Consider the following 18,450-nt stretch of genomic DNA (forward strand, 5'->3'; position numbering starts at 1 on the left):
ATCAAGCTCATCTAAAGAGGGCATTTGTGAATGTCCAGAGACATTCAGCTGATGACTTTGTGTTGGGAACCCGATTTCACTGCTCAGAAATTTTGCAGATGATAACCCTGGCACTGGTTCACAGAGAATAATTGCTTCAGGAGCCCCTTAGCTGTTTGAGTTCCAAAATGGCACTCTTCCTCTAATTTCTACAGGTTCAAGGGAAGCAACAAGAGTAGGTGGTATTGTAGTAAATCAGGAAGAACAAGTTTTTAGTTGGTTGAAGTCATATATCAGCTGAAATTTTCCTTCATAGGTAATCTCTCTCTGTGCTCTAAATATATCTGTGAGCATGTCTGCATGCATGTACCTACTGACATACACATGACACCCACACCTTTTCCACCATTGTGTAAAGTTATGTATCAAAAAAGACAATATATGCAGAAACTCATTCCATTAGTGACTCTTGGTTTAATTTTATTATGTTTTTGAAAATGTTATGAAACATTACATTTTTAAAAATTTTAATAATAGTGCACATATACTTAAGGGAATGTGTAGAGCATGCTACTGCCCAAAAAAGAGAGTTCACAGGTCATTCAATTTTGCAGGATTGCTTTTCTTGTAAAGGAAATAAGAGAAGAGTTTGTCTAATAACTTTTCCTGCTGAATAGAATGACCTAGATTTGTTGTATACTGGCAAAGCTGCTAGAGGATATTTTTACATTGCCATTTGTCCTCAAGAGGTATCTAACTGATTTCACCATATGAAATCCCTTTCAAGTTTTTCATCTGACAATGTGGATATGCTGTTGGATTTGCAGCATCAGAAAGCTGGAGGGGAAGAAGTAAGAGTTAGCTGAAAATAGGAGATAAGAGTTCATATTTCTCCTGACCATTAAAAATAATCTAAAAAAATAAAGAAAACCTAGAAAAGGAAACAAATAAGATATCTTTTGCCCCACTTATTGGGACTAAAAGGATTTATTTTAATTTTTGAACTTTCTTTTTTTCATTGAATTACCATGATTTTCCCCAGGTTTACAGTAGTCAGAAATAATGTTAGTGATCTAAATATAAATTTAACCTTAACCAAGTTGTACATGATTGCCTTCTAATTTCATATTCAAACTTGGTGAAACATCTTTATTTCACACTCAATTTCCAATAGACTTATTGTCATATAAGATGGTTAATTTGTTCCTACTTGTGCTTGATTAGCAGATGATAGGTAAGCCCACCAATATTTGCTAGAGAGATGTACAAGAACATATGTCAGACTCCTCAACTTTCCAAAAAAAAACAAAAACAAAAACAAAAACAAAACATTTTTCATGATTTATACAACTGGCAGGTAATTGATACTGAAGTTTTTAAGCATAAAATTCTTAGCCTTAATATTCTCAGTATTGATGTCAAATGTGAATCATTTGTCAGCTAAGACTCCAAATATTACAGTGCTATAGTGTTTGTTTTGGAATAGAAAGATGCATTTCAGTTTGAGGTCACTGAGTCTGAGAATCTAAAGTGTTTAGCTCCTCCTCACTAAGTTATTATGTAGACTATATTTTTACTTTATTGTTGTTGAAGTACCATTATTTCTTTTCATGAGTGTTTTTGAAAGTATAGGATCCCACACCCAGGAAGTAATCACCATAGTGGGTCTCCCTGGTGGCGTAGCAGTTGAGTGCTGGGTTGCAAAGCTGCCCGCAGCCTCTGCAGCAGCCACCAGGGGAGGGTCCCACATGGTGCGCAGACCTCTCCTGCCGCCCTCTGCTCCCCTCAGCAGTGTACTTGGTCAGTCTACCTGTTCTGCTCTCCCCTCTGGCTCTGGTGAATTCTCTCACCCTCCAGCACTTCTGACTATACCCAGTGCTTGTATAAATAAATAAATAAATCTTTAGGGGAAAAAAAAAAAAGTTATCACCATAGCACTCCCTTCTCCAAAGCACCCATAGCCCTCCACCATAGACCATTGTGTTCTCCTCAGCACACTCCTGCTTTCACCCCCTCCCTCCCTCTTTCTTTCTGAAGCCCAACATCATTAGTCAGTTTGTCTGAACTTTCGTTTGTTTTTTTTTCATATTCTAAATGTAAGTGACACCACTGCTATTTATTTTTTACCTTCTAACTATTTCACTTAGTATAATTCCTTTACAGCTCCATCCATGTTGCTGCAAATGAATGATGTTTATCTTTTTTTGATCACTGAGTAGTATTCCACTGAGTATATAAGCCACATCTTTTTGATCCACTCATCTGCTTTTGGGCTTGTAGGTTGTTTCTATATCTTGTCTATTGTAAATAGTGCTGCTGTACACATGGGAGTGCAGGTTCCCTTTCAAATTAGTGTTTTTGTAATTTTTGAATAAATGCCTAGGAGTTTGATTGCTGTTATATGGCAGATGCATTTTCACTCTTTTGAGAAACATTCACACAGCTTTCCATAGGGCCTGAGCCAGTCTACATTCTTAGCAACAGTGTAATAGGTTCCCTTTTCTTTACATCCGTGAACAGCACCTGTTGTTTTAAGTCTTTTTGATATGGATATGGGACGTTCTCACTGGTGTGAGGTGGTATCTCATAATGCTTTTGATTTGCATTTCCCTGATGATAAGTGATGCCTATTTTTTCATGTTTTTTTTTTTTTGCATCTGTATGTCTATTTATTTATTATTTACTATTTATTTGTGTATGTAATATTTGGATACCCCCATCAGATATTGCCATTGTAGTGCACTCACCACCAAATCACTCATAGTCCACCACCATGGTTCATTGTTTCCTTCTGTCTTTGTTCTTACCCTTTCTTCTCTCCTCCCTCCTCTGGGTGCTTTAGTTCCACAGTCAACTTTCAAGCATTAGTTTTTAAGCTTGTCTTTATCAATTTAAATACTCTATATTCCACATATTGATGACACCATCTGGTATTTATCTTTCTCCTTTTGACTTATTTCATTTAACATTGTATATCTTCTTTGGCAAAGCTAAATAGCTCTTCTGACCATTTTTTGATTGGGTTATTTGCTTTCTTTTTGTTAAATTGTGAGTTCTTAAAGATCTTTCATATCTCTCTTTTGTCAGATGTATAATATGTAAATATGTTTTCTCCCATTCAGTAGAGTGTCTTTTCATTTTAGAGTGTCTCTTCATTTATCTCTTTTGCTGTGCAGAAGCTTTTAAGTTTGATATAGTCCCGATTGCTTATATTCTATTTTGTTTTATTTGCTGCTGGTATGAAGTCTGTAAAGAGATCTATGAGGTTACACTTCTAGACTTTAAACTGTACTATAAAACCACAATAATTTAAAAGGATGTTACTGGAACAAAACTGACACATAAACCAATGGAGTAGAATTGAGAACCCAGAAATAAATCTACGTATATATGGACAGCTAAATCTATAATAAAAGAGTGAAAAAAAAAAAAAAAAAAACCTGGTACCGGAAAAACTCTTCAATAAATGGTGTTGGAAAAATTGGACTGCCACATGCAAAATAATTAAAGTATACTGCTATTATACACCATACACAAAAATCTACTCAAAATATATAAAAGATTTGTATGTAAGACCTGAAACCATAAAATATATAGAAGAAAGCATAGACAAAACTGAAAGACGTAAACCTCAGAATTGTTATATAATTTATACCTGTGTATTTTAATATAGATCCCAATGAATATCAAACTGTCTCTAAAATTCCATTCCTTAGAAATGTTAATCTATTTCAGCATTTAGAAAAGTTACACTATTTTCACTCATTGCCTTATATAGCATTTAAATACACATTTTAAATCCAAAGTGTAAATACTTAGAACGATTGAAATGCATTCATGGAGGATGCGATTACTAGTGTTAACATTTCCAACTTGGACAACAACTATAATATAATTATATAAATGTATAGATAGAAGATAGATGAATAGATACCTATATATATATATATATATATATATAACTATTGATACTGATGTTGTCATACATATTGCAAGGAACATTAATGGAATTCTGGCTATTACAGTGCACATATATTTTGTTATATGTTTCTGGCTTGAAAAGTAGTAAGAATAAAAATAAGAATGAAAGAAAATAAAAAAAAAGATGTAAAATAATTTTTACTCAAAGCATAAAGAGATTTTAAAACATTGTTCATAAGGATATAGTACCTACTTTGTACTTTTCCCCGTCCTTTAAACTGGTATTTGTAAATATCAAAAATATACACATTTTTTTTAAATAATAAATTTTATTTTTATATTCCCCATACAATTGCAGCCCCCCATTCTGACCCAATCCCTCCCCTCCCACCCCCGCCCCCCAAAAAGTGTCTCTGGTTCATAGTTTTTTGTTGATTTTGATTTTCACTTTCTTATAGTTATTCATTTTCCTGGTCCCTTATTTAAGTTTTCTAGATTCCTGCTATGAGTGAGACCATCCGGTATTTTTCTTTTTCTTTTTGGCTTATTTTGCTGAGCATGATCCCTTCCAGCGCCATCCATGTTGCTGCAAATTGCATGTGTTTATCTTTTTTGAATGCTGAGTAATATTCCATGGTATATATGTACCACATCTTCTTGATCCAGTCATCTATTTTTGGGCATTTGGGCTGTTTCCAAAGCTTAGCTATTGTAAACAGTGCTGCAATAAACATAGGGGTGCAGGTGTTCTTTGGAATTGATGTTTCTGTGTCCTTTGGGTAAATACCTAGGAGTGGAATTGCTGGATCATATGGAAGCTCTATGTTTAGTAGGCCCAGAAATCTCCACACAGCTCTCCATAGTGGTTGGACCAGTCTGTACTCCCACCAACAGTGCAGGAGAGTTCCTTTTTCTCCACACCCTCGCCAACATCAAAATAGCGTGCAGTGCTAGTTTTGTTTGTGGACCACAGGAGCTTTATCATTCAGATGAGCAGTAACTTTTATATTTAGCATCTTTCAAGGGTTATGAGGTATAAAGGAGTCATATTTTACTTTTCTCAAAGTTCATGGAATTTATATATGTGAAGACTATCAATGGTAGCAAGGCTCTGTTGAGATTTTACTTTCCATTGTGTACTTGGTGCTAGGTTATAAAGTGGTATAAAATAATGACATGACTTTTATCTTGAAAGATTAGAGTTTGAGAAAGCATGCACTGAGATAAAAGTTTTAATTAGAAATTCACTACTCTCTATTGGCTAAGTAATTTTCTAGTGATTTTACTACTTTATCTTCTTCTGTTTAATAATAATGCCCTAGTCTCTCATTTTCAGAAGAAAGTTAATCTGATAAATCATCAACAATTTCTTGTGAGTTCATTTAATCCATTCTTCTCTCTTGTTCCCAGAAGAATTTGCATTTAAAAAAAAGATTATCTTCTGAATGATGAATCTCAACAATTGTGCATTTAGTAGTAGACATCTTAGACTCTTTTGGAACTATGTAGATATATCTTGGTGTCTATTAAATCTGAACCTAAAGACAGCAACCTTTTTGCCAATGTGTAAAATAACCTAATTTGTATAATACAATAGTGAGTGCATTTGTTTTACATGGCTTTTTCTTATTTAAATTTTCAAGTGAAAAAAATAACTTGATTATCTTCAAATTTTGTTTTTGAACATTCACTGGATTTTAAAAATCATTAAGGATAGAAGAAAAATGGATAAGCTGTAGACTTAATATTTTAAAAATGTACTGCAGTAATATATAAGGTGTTAATTTCCTACAAGAAAACCAAATCATCATTTAATTCAAAAATTAGTTCTTAATTTTGTGTAGATATCTATGTAACAATGTTGTATATATAAAATTAATGTTAATGAATATTAATTGATTTATGATTTTAGCTATCTGAAATTCTAAACATAATTATATTTTAAATATTTATTTCCAAATAGAAAACTTTACAAGAAAGGAAACAATGAATTGACAGTGAAATTATCTATATCTATATCTGTATACATACAAACATAAACAAACAAAATATATGTGTATATAAATTTTTAATTGATTGATTAATTGATTTCATTAGTATATGTTTTCCATGATATATGCTAACACTGTTTTTTTACATACATGAATTATCAAAAATGTATATTAGTTTTGTTAGAAAATAAAATTAACATTAAACTATAGTAATCTATAGAGTTCACAAATCAGGCTACTATAAGCTTTGTTGGATCAATATGATTAGATTATCTGTGGCTGCTTTGAATTTCCTTTATTACATGGGTCTGCAGTGTTTTGAACTCTGTGTCTGCAGTGTTTGAGAACACAGTGGCTCATTCTGATATCCTTATGTTTTAGTCAGAAGGTCTATTTTATGATGATGAAGAATCACCAAATATCGAAGTGATTTAACACAAGATTTTAAAACTTCCGTAGCTTCCAATGTCAGTTGTTAAGTTTATCCTAATTGTTGGCCACTGCCACAGTGAGACAGGATATGGCAAGTCATATACTGACTCTCAAAGTTTTCACCAGGAAGTGACACATATCACTTTCTCTCATGGTACATTAGCCAAATCAAATCACTTGTACAAGCCCAAGTTCAAAGAAGAAGGCCTCTATACTTCTACCATGTGCCCAGAAGAATAGTGGTGAACTGATTTGGTAACCAGCTATAATGACTAATTTATCCACCTATCCCTATAGATTGTACTTTGGAAATTCTTTTCTATTGTATTTGAGTATCTTTGAGTATCCCTCCCAGCCCCACTTCCTCACCTCCCTTCAAAAAATACATTCACTCTGTTCTTAGAACATCATTCCATAAACTTATCCTCATCCAAAATTATTTTACTTCCTTCTAAAGTGAAATCTGTCTCTCATAAGAAACCATCTCACAGTGTTATCCTCAAAGCTGTTCGTTCTTGTTTTCCTCATAATGTCAACTGGAGAGTAATTTGGCATAATACATATTTATCCCAAACAATAGTTTATTTGAGGTTAAAGCATTATTAAGATATACACACTTATGCACACATATATACACAAACCTATAAAACCAAACCAAAAATAATAACAATAATGGCAAAATAATAACACACCACAATAAAAACCCAACTCCATGTATTTGATATTTTCACCACTTCATAAATGTTAACCGAAGATCTTCTGTCACCTGGATTAATTTTTTCTATTTTTTCACTGAGTTTACCTGACCTGATAGCCAGTGATCCTGATGACATGCCATTTAATGCATTGTGTCTATTTTCTCCCAAACTGTTTGCTCATCTGTTAAGGTCAAATTCTGTCTGTCCTAGATGATTTCAGTGTCTTGAGAGCATTCTCAAATCATTTTTCTTTCTTTTCTTTTACCATATGGAAAATTTCAACCCAGTGCAATGCAGAGGTTTGCCTTCTGTATTTATGTTTCTGGAATATAAATCCAGATTCCCAACCTAGTTTGTCTCTTAATGTGTCTCCCAATCCTTTTGGGATTTATCAACTTTATCAACTATCTTGCATTTTTTTCCTGTAGCTACTTCAACCCTTGCCTAAATCTATTAGTCCCTTCTCCACCACATTTTCCCCATTTCCTCCTTCCTGATCCTGAATTTTCCTTACTTTCTCTTCAGAGATGAAGTAGAACCTGACTTACTGTTATAAATGAAGGCACCTGTGCATTCATGTGGGATTCCTGCCCATAGAAATTAAATGAAAGTCATTCATCTGTGTTCACATTTTCTTTCTTTTTTTTTTTTTTTTTTTTACTTTTAAAGCACAGCTTTATTTCAACTCCAGTGTTACAAAGAACAGGCATATACAGGAAACAGCATGGAACGAAAGAATTTTTTTTTTAAATAATAAATTTTATTTTTATATTCCCCCATACAATTGCAAAAGCCCCATTCTGACCCCAATCCTTCCCTTCCCGTCCCCACCCCCCAAAAAGTGTCTCTGGTTCATAGTTTTTTGTTGATTTTGATTTTCACTTTCTTATATTCATTTTCCTGGTCCCTTATTTAAGTTTTCTAGATTCCTGCTATGCGTGAGACCATCCGGTATTTTTCTTTTTCTTTTTGGCTTATTTCACTGAGCATGATCCCTTCCAGCGCCATCCATGTTGCTGCAAATTGCATGTGTTTATCTTTTTTGAATGCTGAGTAATATTCCATGGTATATATGTACCACCTCTTCTTGATCCAGTCATCTATTTTTGGGCATTTGGGTTGTTTCCAAAGCTTAGCTATTGTAAACAGTGCTGCTATAAACATAGGGGTGCAGGTGCTCTTTGGAATTGATGTTTCTGTGTCCTTTGGGTAAATACCTAGGAGTGGAATTGCTGGATCCTATGGAAGCTCTATGTTTAGTAGGTCCAGAAATCTCCACACAGCTCTCCATAGTGGTTGGACCAGTTTGCACTCCCACCAACAGTGCAGAAGAGTTCCTTTTTCTCCACACCCTCGCCAACATTTGTTGTTGCTAGTTTTTTTAATATGTGCCATTCTCACTGGTGTGAGATGGTATCTCATGGTAGTTTTGATTTGCATTTCCCTGATGACAAGTGATGTTGAACATTTTTTCATATGTCTGTTGGCCATTTGCATTTCCTCTTCAGAGAAGTTTCTTTTTAGCTCTTCTGCCCATTTTTTGACTGGATTATTTTCTTTGTTGTTGTTGAGTCTCATCAGCTCTTTGCAGATTTTTGTGATCAGTCCTTTATCATTAGTGTTGGGTGCAAAAATGTTCTCCCAGTTGGTGGGGTTTCTCTTTGTTTTTGTTATTGTCTCTTTTGCTGTGCAGAAGCTCTTTAATTTGATGTAGTCCCAGCTGTTTATCTTTCTCTTCACTATCACTGCTTTGGGTGATGTGTCTGTAAAGATGTCTTTGATGTGCAAATCCCGTAGTGTTTCGCCTATATTTCCTTCTATGTATTTTATGGTTTCAGGATTTATGGTCAACTAATCTTTGACAAAGGAGCAAAGACTATGCATTGGAGCAAAGAAAGTTTGTTCAATAAATGGTGCTGGGAAAACTGGGTCGCTACATGCAAAAGAATGAAGCTTGACCACTACCTCACACCATACACAAAAATCAACTCAAAATGGATTAAAGAACTAGACATAAGACCTGTGTTCACATTTTCTACATGTGTATGTGGATTTTATAAGCATTGTCTTCCCTTATTGTATCTTCAAACCTCTCCTTAGACTCTTTCCATTAGCATTTACCCATGGTTATGATCCTTTAGTCTATTAAAATGTTATCGTTGACATTATGCTTTCTTTTTACAATCTTTGCTTCTCTTTCCTTAATTTCATTTTCCCACAATCACTTTCATGCACACATTTCTCTTGTTCTTTCTTTCCAGTTTTTGACTTTTCATTAAGTACTTTGTTCTGATAATTTTCCTGCAGTCCTTCAGTTTTTCAGATGATATTTTTATCTAGGTAGATAGAATCCTCTTTAAAAAAATAAATTTAGGGACCCCCCGTGGTGCAGTGTGTTGTGAAGCTGTCCTCAGTCTCTGCAGCGCCAGTTCGATCTCCGCCAACCGCGGAGCAACCCACATGGTGTGGCAGACCTCTACTGCCTCGCCTGCTGCTCCCCTCAGCAGTGTATTTCAGTCAGTCTGCCTGTTCTGTTCCCCGCTCTGTCTCTGGTGAATCCTCTCACCCTCTCTCACATCTGGCCTGTACCCTGGTTCTTGCATAAATATATAAATCTTAAAAAATAAAAACAATAAAACAATAAATTTAATACTATAATAGTCTTGGGAGCTCACTACCTCCATATTATCATGCCATTGTTGGCCACATCTTCTCTGGTAGTCTCCCTTATCTCTGATTTCTGTTCCTTTTTTCCTTTATGAACTATGCTATCTCTACATAACATTAACTATGTTCAGTTCCAAGGTTGTATTATGCACCCTCTTCTATTCTTATTCCCGATATTTACAGTAATGTTACCAACTCTTGTGCCTTTAATTATTCAAATGCCATTTTGTTTTAAATCTGCATTTTCCATCAGACCTCTCTTCTGAATTCCAAGATTTCTTATCCAAAGTTTTACTGGAAATTTCACTTATATTTTCTGTCAACTCCTCTGACTAATAAATAAAACTGAACTCATACCTTTCTCTCAAAATATTTTGTTTTCCGTGCTTTTGTGAATTCTCAAAGATTGACTCCTTGATTCTCTTTTACCTCATATATTCAAATAATACATGTTACATTAAATTCTTTAATGTTTAATATATTCACTTTCCTTCTTCCTCATAGCCAATAGCTCAGTTCAGGACCCATAATTCCCATGTATATGTTCATATTTGCTCTATAATTCATGTATTTCCTTCTTCTCCCCCCTACCCTTTTGCAAGTTATTTTCTACATTGCTGTTAAAGTATCCTTTATAAAAGCAATATTAGTAACATAACCCTTTGTCTAAAATTCTCGTGCATTCCCTTACTTTCAGGTAGTGTTCCAGTTCTTTATTATTGTTTTATAATCTATTTTCTGCCCAGTTACTCCATGTCATCTTTTTACAATATTCCTTTTCAAATACATGTGGAATCACTGTGCAGAAACACTGTTGCTGAGTAATTATATCTGTTCTTAATATCTTTCCGTATGTGCTACAACTACTGCTGAGAATGCATTTCCCATCGTTTCTTCACTCCACTCCAACTCTGTCAGTATTTAGTTAGTGTGTCCAAGTAGTCCGAAGTGAGTGAGTTGTTAATTCCTCTTTGTCTGCTAACATCCAGTTCAAACTAAGAACCATCTTTATTTTAAATTTCCTGATGACAAAGACAGTATCTCACGCATGTGTGCATTCCTGCCATCTATCACAGTGCTCACTGTTACACAAAAATCACTGCTAGTTATTGAACAGACAATTGAGAGAACTCAGTCCCTTTAATATAACTCATTTTCTTTTTGTCAAAATTAGCATCTTTACTAACTGTTTCCTTGGGAAAAAAGTTTTCTATTTAGCCTTCCCTACAAAATACTATCACAAAAGTTCTGAAAGCCTATTATTTAACAGAATGTATAAATGCCTAACAGTTAGACAGTATTTTCTGAAATAAATTATTTCTTAAGTGACAAAGTACATGAACCTTCTCAAATAGAAGGAAAAAGAATCTGCATATAAAATACAGGAAACAAGGAAGAGGAGAATTTGTTAGTCACTGATGCCTTTTCCTCTATAATTCATTTCTGGTATGAATTTCTGTTTAATGTATGTGCCCAACTTCCCTGAATGTTTGTCAGTTTATAAAATTCCCTAATCTACAGTCCCTTTCAATTGTAAACTTCATTCCAGTTTACTAACATAAAACTTTGGGTCAACCTGGACATTTACAGAGATGAGTGACAATTGCAAAAATGTTGAACTCTATGAAAGTTCATCTCCTCACTTTAAATAAACTGTATATTCATCAAAATAGCCAAACTTTTTTGATGTTTGCTACCTGCAAAATGAGATACATATTGTGCTATGCTGCAGTATAGACCCAGAAAGAAACTATTACCTTATCTTGAGGTAATAACCTTATGTTAGGAGAGGGTAATCTTATATTAGGAAAGAGTATACAATTTAAATAAAAATCTATGCATTGTAAAAGTGAGAGTCCTATGAAAGTGAGATTCCATGTTTTGACCCTGTATTCATACTGCCTAATAGGATATTTGGCACATCATATGTCCTCAATTAATTTTTGGATGTTAGTGGGAAAAAATAAAATTGGAAACTGGTCAGTACTAGATATTTACATAACATGCTAAAGGAGCATATATTCAAATCAATTAATTCTTTCTAGGAGATTATAGAAGGGGTAGAAAAGGCTAAAGGGGGGCCTCCCTGGTGGCACAGCAGTTGAGCACTGGGCTGCGAAGCTGCCTGCAGCCTCTGCAGCATTGGTTCGATCCATGGGTGAGGGTCCCACATGGCACGCAGACCTCTCCTGCCTCGCCCGCTGCTCCCATCAGCAGTGCATTTTGTCAGTCTACCTGTTCTGTTCCCACTCTGGCTCTGGTGAATTCTCTCACCCTCCAGCACTTCTGACTGTACCCAGTGCTTGTATAAATAAATAAATAAATCTTAAAAAAAAAAGGCTAAAAGAAGGAAGGACTTGTTCTTCACTCAAGTTGGTTTCCAAGAGCTTTTGTTTTAAAGGATAAAAAGGGATCTGGAAATGGGAGTGTTTGAAGGATAAGGTTGAAACAGTTATTTCCTTCCCCTCTGACAACAGTAAATAGTAAAATGCTGGTATTCATTCTCTCTCTCAATCTCTCTCTCTCGCTATGTATATGTATGTTTGTGTATACACACACACACACATAAAACCATTGTAGCTGAAAATAAAATGCCATGTAACTTGATAAATTATCTTCAATTCAAAAGCCATATGTTAGAAATTTTCTACAAACTTTGGACTGTGATAATAGCAAGGGAGTCAAGAAAGTATTAACTATATAAATTGTTCTTTTTGATAAGAACATAGGACAGAAAAATCTCATAATCGTATTTTTCTGAGCACTAGGTACTGGCTTACAGGTAAATAAAAAATAAATTTATTCCTTGATGTTACAAAACTAGTAAGTATAGAGCTTGGATTTATAACTAAGTTTAACTCTGAAGTACATGCTCTGGAATTTAAGTCTACAAATCTTTAAGTGTGACTGTGTCAATTAGTTCTCAGGTCTCTTGAATGAGTTCACTTGGTCACCTGTCTGAAGATTCAACCTTGAGGCCAACTTTTAAATTCTTGCAGCTTTTGGGGCCTTCCTGGTGGTGCAAGGGGATAAGTACAGAACTGTGAAGCTAATCGAACTCTGGAGCATGAGTTCGATTCCCAGCCAGCCAGGGGGAGCTACCCAAAGAGTGCAGCAGACCTCTCCTGCCTCACCTGCTGCTCCCCTCAGCAGTGTATTTCAGTCAGTCTGCCTGTTCTGCTCCCCACTCTGTCTCTGGTGAACCCCCCACCTCTGGCCTCACCCCAGTTCTTGTATGTATAAATAAATAAATCTTTAAAAATATATAAAAAAATTCTTCAGATTTTTTTCAACAATTGGTGCTGGAAGAGTTTGATGACCATATGTCAAAAAAAAAAATTAAAACTCTACCTCTAAAAAAAAAAAAAAAAAAAAAAAAACCCTCTACCTCTATACCACACCTTATGTGAAATTACCTTGACATTTTCCATAGGCCTGATTTCTAGAACAGAATATAGAAATATTCTGTGTGACTTTTATTAAGGCAACAGATTTATATTTGACAACAAAAGTACAATGCATAAAAGGAAGATGTGGTTAGTGGGAATTTAATAAAATTAAAAATTTTGCTTTGTAAAAGAAGACATTGTTAGGGAATGAGAGGACAAAACACAATGGACGATAATATTTTCAAATAAAATTTCTTACACAAAATTTATTTCTAGAATATATAAGGAACTCTCAAAACTCAACAATAGTAGCACACACAACCCCATGAAAATGAGCTATGTATTGAGGAGATATTTTACTCAAGAATATATACGAAGAGCAAATAGGCATATGAAGAAATATTCAACATAATCATGAAAGAGCACATCAAATTCATGAGGTACCCTTATTACACCTATTAAAATGTCTATAATTAAAAGAAAAGTAATGGCAACAGCAAAATATGAGATGAGAAGGATATAGAGATACTGAAACTCTTCTATGTTGCTGGTAAGGATGCACTTTGGAGGGAAGTTTGGTTGCTTCATATAAACTTAAAAATAAAACTTAACATATGACCCAGTAAACCCTCTCCCAAGCATCTTTTTTAGAATTAGAAACTTATATTAACTCAAAATAACTTGCCCATGAATGCTGATGAAAACTTACTCTATAATTGCCCCAACCTGTAAATAATGTATGTATACTTCAACCATGGAATGGAAAAATAAGACTGTGTTAATTACATGCAATATGATTCCCCTCAGTAATAAATATGATAGACTCACATAATAAAATAAATGAATCATAATTACATTTTGCTAGGTGAAAGGAGTAAGATATTGAAAGTTACATATTGCATAATTCCATTTATGTGGCACTGCTAAAAAAAGACGAAACTAGAGGGAAGAAAACAGGAGAAAATCTACATTTATTACCAGGATTTGATATCGTGTTGTTTGTGAGAGGTAGAACTGTTCAATATGGAACAGTGGTAGCTTCTGATCATTTGTCAACCTTTGTGCATCACAAAAAGTGAAATTTGAATATGTAAGTTAAAAAAATTATAAATCAGAATTTGTGGGGAAAAGTAGAATAGACTGTGATAGATACTGTAACTGTATTAGTGAATTATTCAACCACACTGAAAGGGACAGAGAAGAAAGGAGGTAACCTAATTAACATTGGGAAAATGACTAAATATTCTTTTTTTTTAAAGATTTATTTATTTATGCAAGCACTGGGCACAAGAGGGTGAGAGAAGCACCGGAGGGTGAGCGAATTAGAGCCAGAGTGGGGAACAGAACAGGCAGACTGAGGAAACACACTGCTGAGGGAAGCAGTGGGCACAGCAGGAAAGGTGTGTCACGCCATGTGGGACCCCCGCCAGGGACTGTAGATCGAACTGGTGCTGCAGAGGCTGCGGGCAGCTCCACAGCCCAGCACTCAACCACTGTGCCACCAGGGGAGGCCCAAATGACTAAATATTCTAAGGCTAAAAATATTTCCAAAAAAATACATGAACACTGCACTATATTTGATAAAGTTGTTTCTCAAGGGGACATAGTTTGGAAATTCTGAAACTAATTTACACGTGTATTAAGGTAAACAAATAAATGAGTATATTGCAGATAATGAGGACCAGGATTCTGTGTTGTATAAAGAATCTATAAACAAGGAAATAGGAAAGACTAAAACAAACTAACAGACTCTCATGGTGGATTGGCATCAGAGGTATTAAAATGCCTTCATGGTTTTAAAATTTATATATAAACAAATATGTAGGTAAATAAATATAAAAATGTGTGTATGAGCTGGTATGCATATATGTGTGATCTAAATCTGTACTGTGACAGGTACTAGAATCATTGACACTCCATTAGCTAGGAGAGCACATTATCACACAGATCTTGGTTTCTAATACTTGTCCTCCATAAAGTAGGAATTAGGGCTCTTGGAAGTTCGATTAATTCTATGGCTAAAGCAGAGGAAAAGCAAGATAAGCCAGATCTGAGAAAATGCAAATTGAGCCTGGAGAACTTTGTGATTCCAGGAAGAGGAAAAAAAGAGTAGATGATTCATGTGTATCAAAAGGGCACAGAAGCCAACATAAAAGTGTACCTAATGGCTAAAATTGGAACATCTGGAACTGTAGAATACATAATCATATCATTGTATTTTAATTTAAAGAATGAAATATCTGTATTCAAAATTATATGAGAATGTAACTGAATGAAAAGAAGTGACAGAAAATCCCCAATTAATCACTATTGAATGAATGAGGAAAATAGAAAATCCCCATTACAATTTTATAATAGATACTGTTGCAAGAAAATTCCTCTAGTGAATCATAAGAAAGTATGTTTACATGGAAACCCACTATTAACATAATTTTACATTCTTTCCACCTAATTAATTCATGATTACAAAGACAAAAATATAGTAGGTTTACAGTGAAGCATCCTGTCAGTTAAGATCTTAGTCATAGGATCAAGTAACTTTACCAGAAATAGGTATCAATGTTAATTACCCCCATGTGTGTCTCTGAGGACACTTTACATAGGTTCAGTTCTTTCCAATAATGCATAATTTCAGTATGATCATGAGGAAATAGCACACATAAACAAAGTGCATTCTAAAATTTATTTGACTAACAATAGCTAAGCTATGGAAACAACCCAAATGCCCAAAAATAGATGACTGGATCAAGAAGATATGGTATATATACACAATGGAATATTACTCAGCAATCAAAAAAGGTAAACTCATGCCATTTTCAGCAACATGGATGGATCTGGAAAAGATCATGCTCAGCGAAATAAGCCAAAAAGAAAAAGAAAAATACCACATGGTCTCACTAATATCAGGAATTTAAAAAACCTAAATAAGGGACCAGGAAAAAGACTAATTATAATAATAATAAAGTAAAAATCAAAATCAACAAGCAACTATAAACCAGAGGGAGAGGGAGTGGGATCAAAACAAGGGGGGGTGGGAATTGCATGGGGACTATAACCAAGATGAAAATGCATACATTGTGCAAAAATGAAAAATGATGTAAAAAGATATTAAAAAAATTAATAATAATAAAAAAGAGTCACAATCAAGGTCTTCCTGGAAGCTGAAGGGGTTAAGACACAACCTATGAATCTCTCTGCAGCCTCTGCAGCGTGAATTTGATCCCCAGCCAGGGAGCTACCCACATGGCGCAGCAGACCTCTCCTGACTCACCTGCTGCTCCCCTCAGAAATGTACCACAGTCAGTCTGCCTGTTCTGTTCCCCACTCTGTCTCTGGTGAATCCTCTCACCCTCCACATCTCTGGCCTGTACCCAAGTTCTTATATACATAAATAAAAAAAAAAATGTCTTTAAAAAATAAGAGTCACACTCATGAAAAAAAGGAAAGGATATGTCACAGTTTGGAGGAAACTACAGAGATATGTTAACTACACTATAGTAGCTTGAATTGGATATTGGGACAAAAACCCTACAGTCTTCTAATGAAAAAACTGGTGAAATCCAAATAAGTTCTCCACCCTGGCTAATAGTTTTGTACCAAGGTTGATTTCTCAGTTTTGACAAGCATTGTATGGTTATGTAAGATTATATATGGTGGCTCTGTGTTAGGATATATGAACATTTTCCATTTTCTGTACTTTGCAATTATTTTATAAAACAAAAATTAGCTAAAACAAACAAAAAAAACCTCCAAGTTTTCAAACTGTTGACTCACTTTACCTTTCTTGATTCTTTGAGAATCTTCACTTTCTTCTATGAAATAGCTATGAGTCAAATGTTGAAATAAACATTCAGTTGTCTCTGGCTGTCTATCTGTCATTTAATGGTACCTTGATATGATGTTATTTATTTATACCATCTTAAGAAGGAATTGTGAATAAGATGACTATAAATGATTTATGTCAAAACTGTGGTCACTGGGTTATCAATTCCTACGTATTTTTATATGCCTTATTTTTGATTTGTTTCTATTCGTCTATTGATTCCTCCAATTACATCATTTGCAATTAAGTTAAAGTATTTTATGAAATAATTTCATTATATATGTTTCCCTGTTGATTTTCTGCGGATGTGCACACTCCCTTTCTGAGATTGGTTATGGTCCTTGATATATTGCTCAATTAGAATGATATTGAATTGATAACATGGAACTTTAGGTGGAATCTGCATCTATAATTTTTTTTTCACCTTTCTGCTGTTGTATTAGAGAAAGATACTGCTTTTGAGTATGTTTGTTTTAGGTTGTGGCATGTGTAGTGAAGCCTAGAAAAAGGGAACTTTTTCTAGCAAGCCAATGCTTTCTAACACACTTTATTCTGGCCTTCTGAAGGTATATTTTTCAGTTGTTCCTTGATTACCCACTGGTGGCAGGTGGAAGCATCACAGCTGTTTCATTCAGTGGCTGATATGTCTCTTCTTTGAGAACACAATTGGCAGGTTGGCAGACAGAATTCTTCAATGATCAGTGGAGCTCAAACAGGATCACTTGTTTTATGCAGTTCTTTCGTGAAGACTTCAATACGCGTGCCAGCTGAAAAATATCATATATAATGAGCCCTAAACTTTAAATCTAGTGAAGTCTAATCGTGTCTCTTCAGAATACAGTTGCCTCTGACTACAACAGCACTTTTACAGTTCCTTCCATAAGCTGAATGAATTTGAATTACACTGCCTTAATCATATTGAGAAAGTGGAGTGGAGAACCTTCATATTCTTCTTGCAGATATATTACTTGTTACTTAAATGTGAATGCCTACTGCTTTTAAATTTCACTTTTTTTTCCCTTTGGCAATACCAGAATTTCTGACAGTATCCTAACATCTCTAGCTATGACAACCGTTACATTAAGATTGACATGGTGTCTGAACAATTCAGAATTGCTTGACGTGCATGTAGAGCCAAGTTGTAGCATATACACCGGTTACAACTCAGCTCATAGGCACTCAGCAGCCCCCTCTCATTCCTTTCACCATTAAAAGAGGCTCCACAGAGATTGGCAAACTCCTGTTGAGTTGTGGATCCCTTAGTGATTGTGTGACAATTATGTACATATCATTTTTATATACATTTTTAAAGATTCTCTAATCTGTGAAACTTATGCATCTCAGTGAAAAATGTAAATATCAACCCTCCCTAGTGGTGCAGGGTTTAAGTCTCAGCACTATCCAACTATAGCCAGCCACTGCAGCATGAGTTCAGTCCCTGCCAGGGAGTTAACCCACATGGCACAGCAGACCTCTCCTGTCTCACCCGCTGCTCCCCTCAGCAGTGTATTTCAGTCAGTCTGCCTGTTCTGCTCGCAACTCTGTCTCTG

At 34.9% G+C, this 18,450-nt stretch overlaps 1 protein-coding gene across 1 annotated transcript in view; it reads left to right on the forward strand.

Annotated features, from left to right (window-relative positions):
- PTPRD (protein tyrosine phosphatase receptor type D) overlaps positions 1-18,450 on the forward strand; it is a 2,089,263-nt gene that overhangs the window by 91,652 nt on the left and 1,979,161 nt on the right. The gene's annotated exons all lie outside the window — the stretch shown is intronic.

The sequence above is a fragment of the Talpa occidentalis genome, unplaced genomic scaffold (assembly GCF_014898055.3).
Source record: "Talpa occidentalis isolate TD23 unplaced genomic scaffold, MPIMG_talOcc4v2.1 talOcc4.7, whole genome shotgun sequence".
Classification (NCBI taxonomy): domain Eukaryota; kingdom Metazoa; phylum Chordata; class Mammalia; order Eulipotyphla; family Talpidae; genus Talpa; species Talpa occidentalis.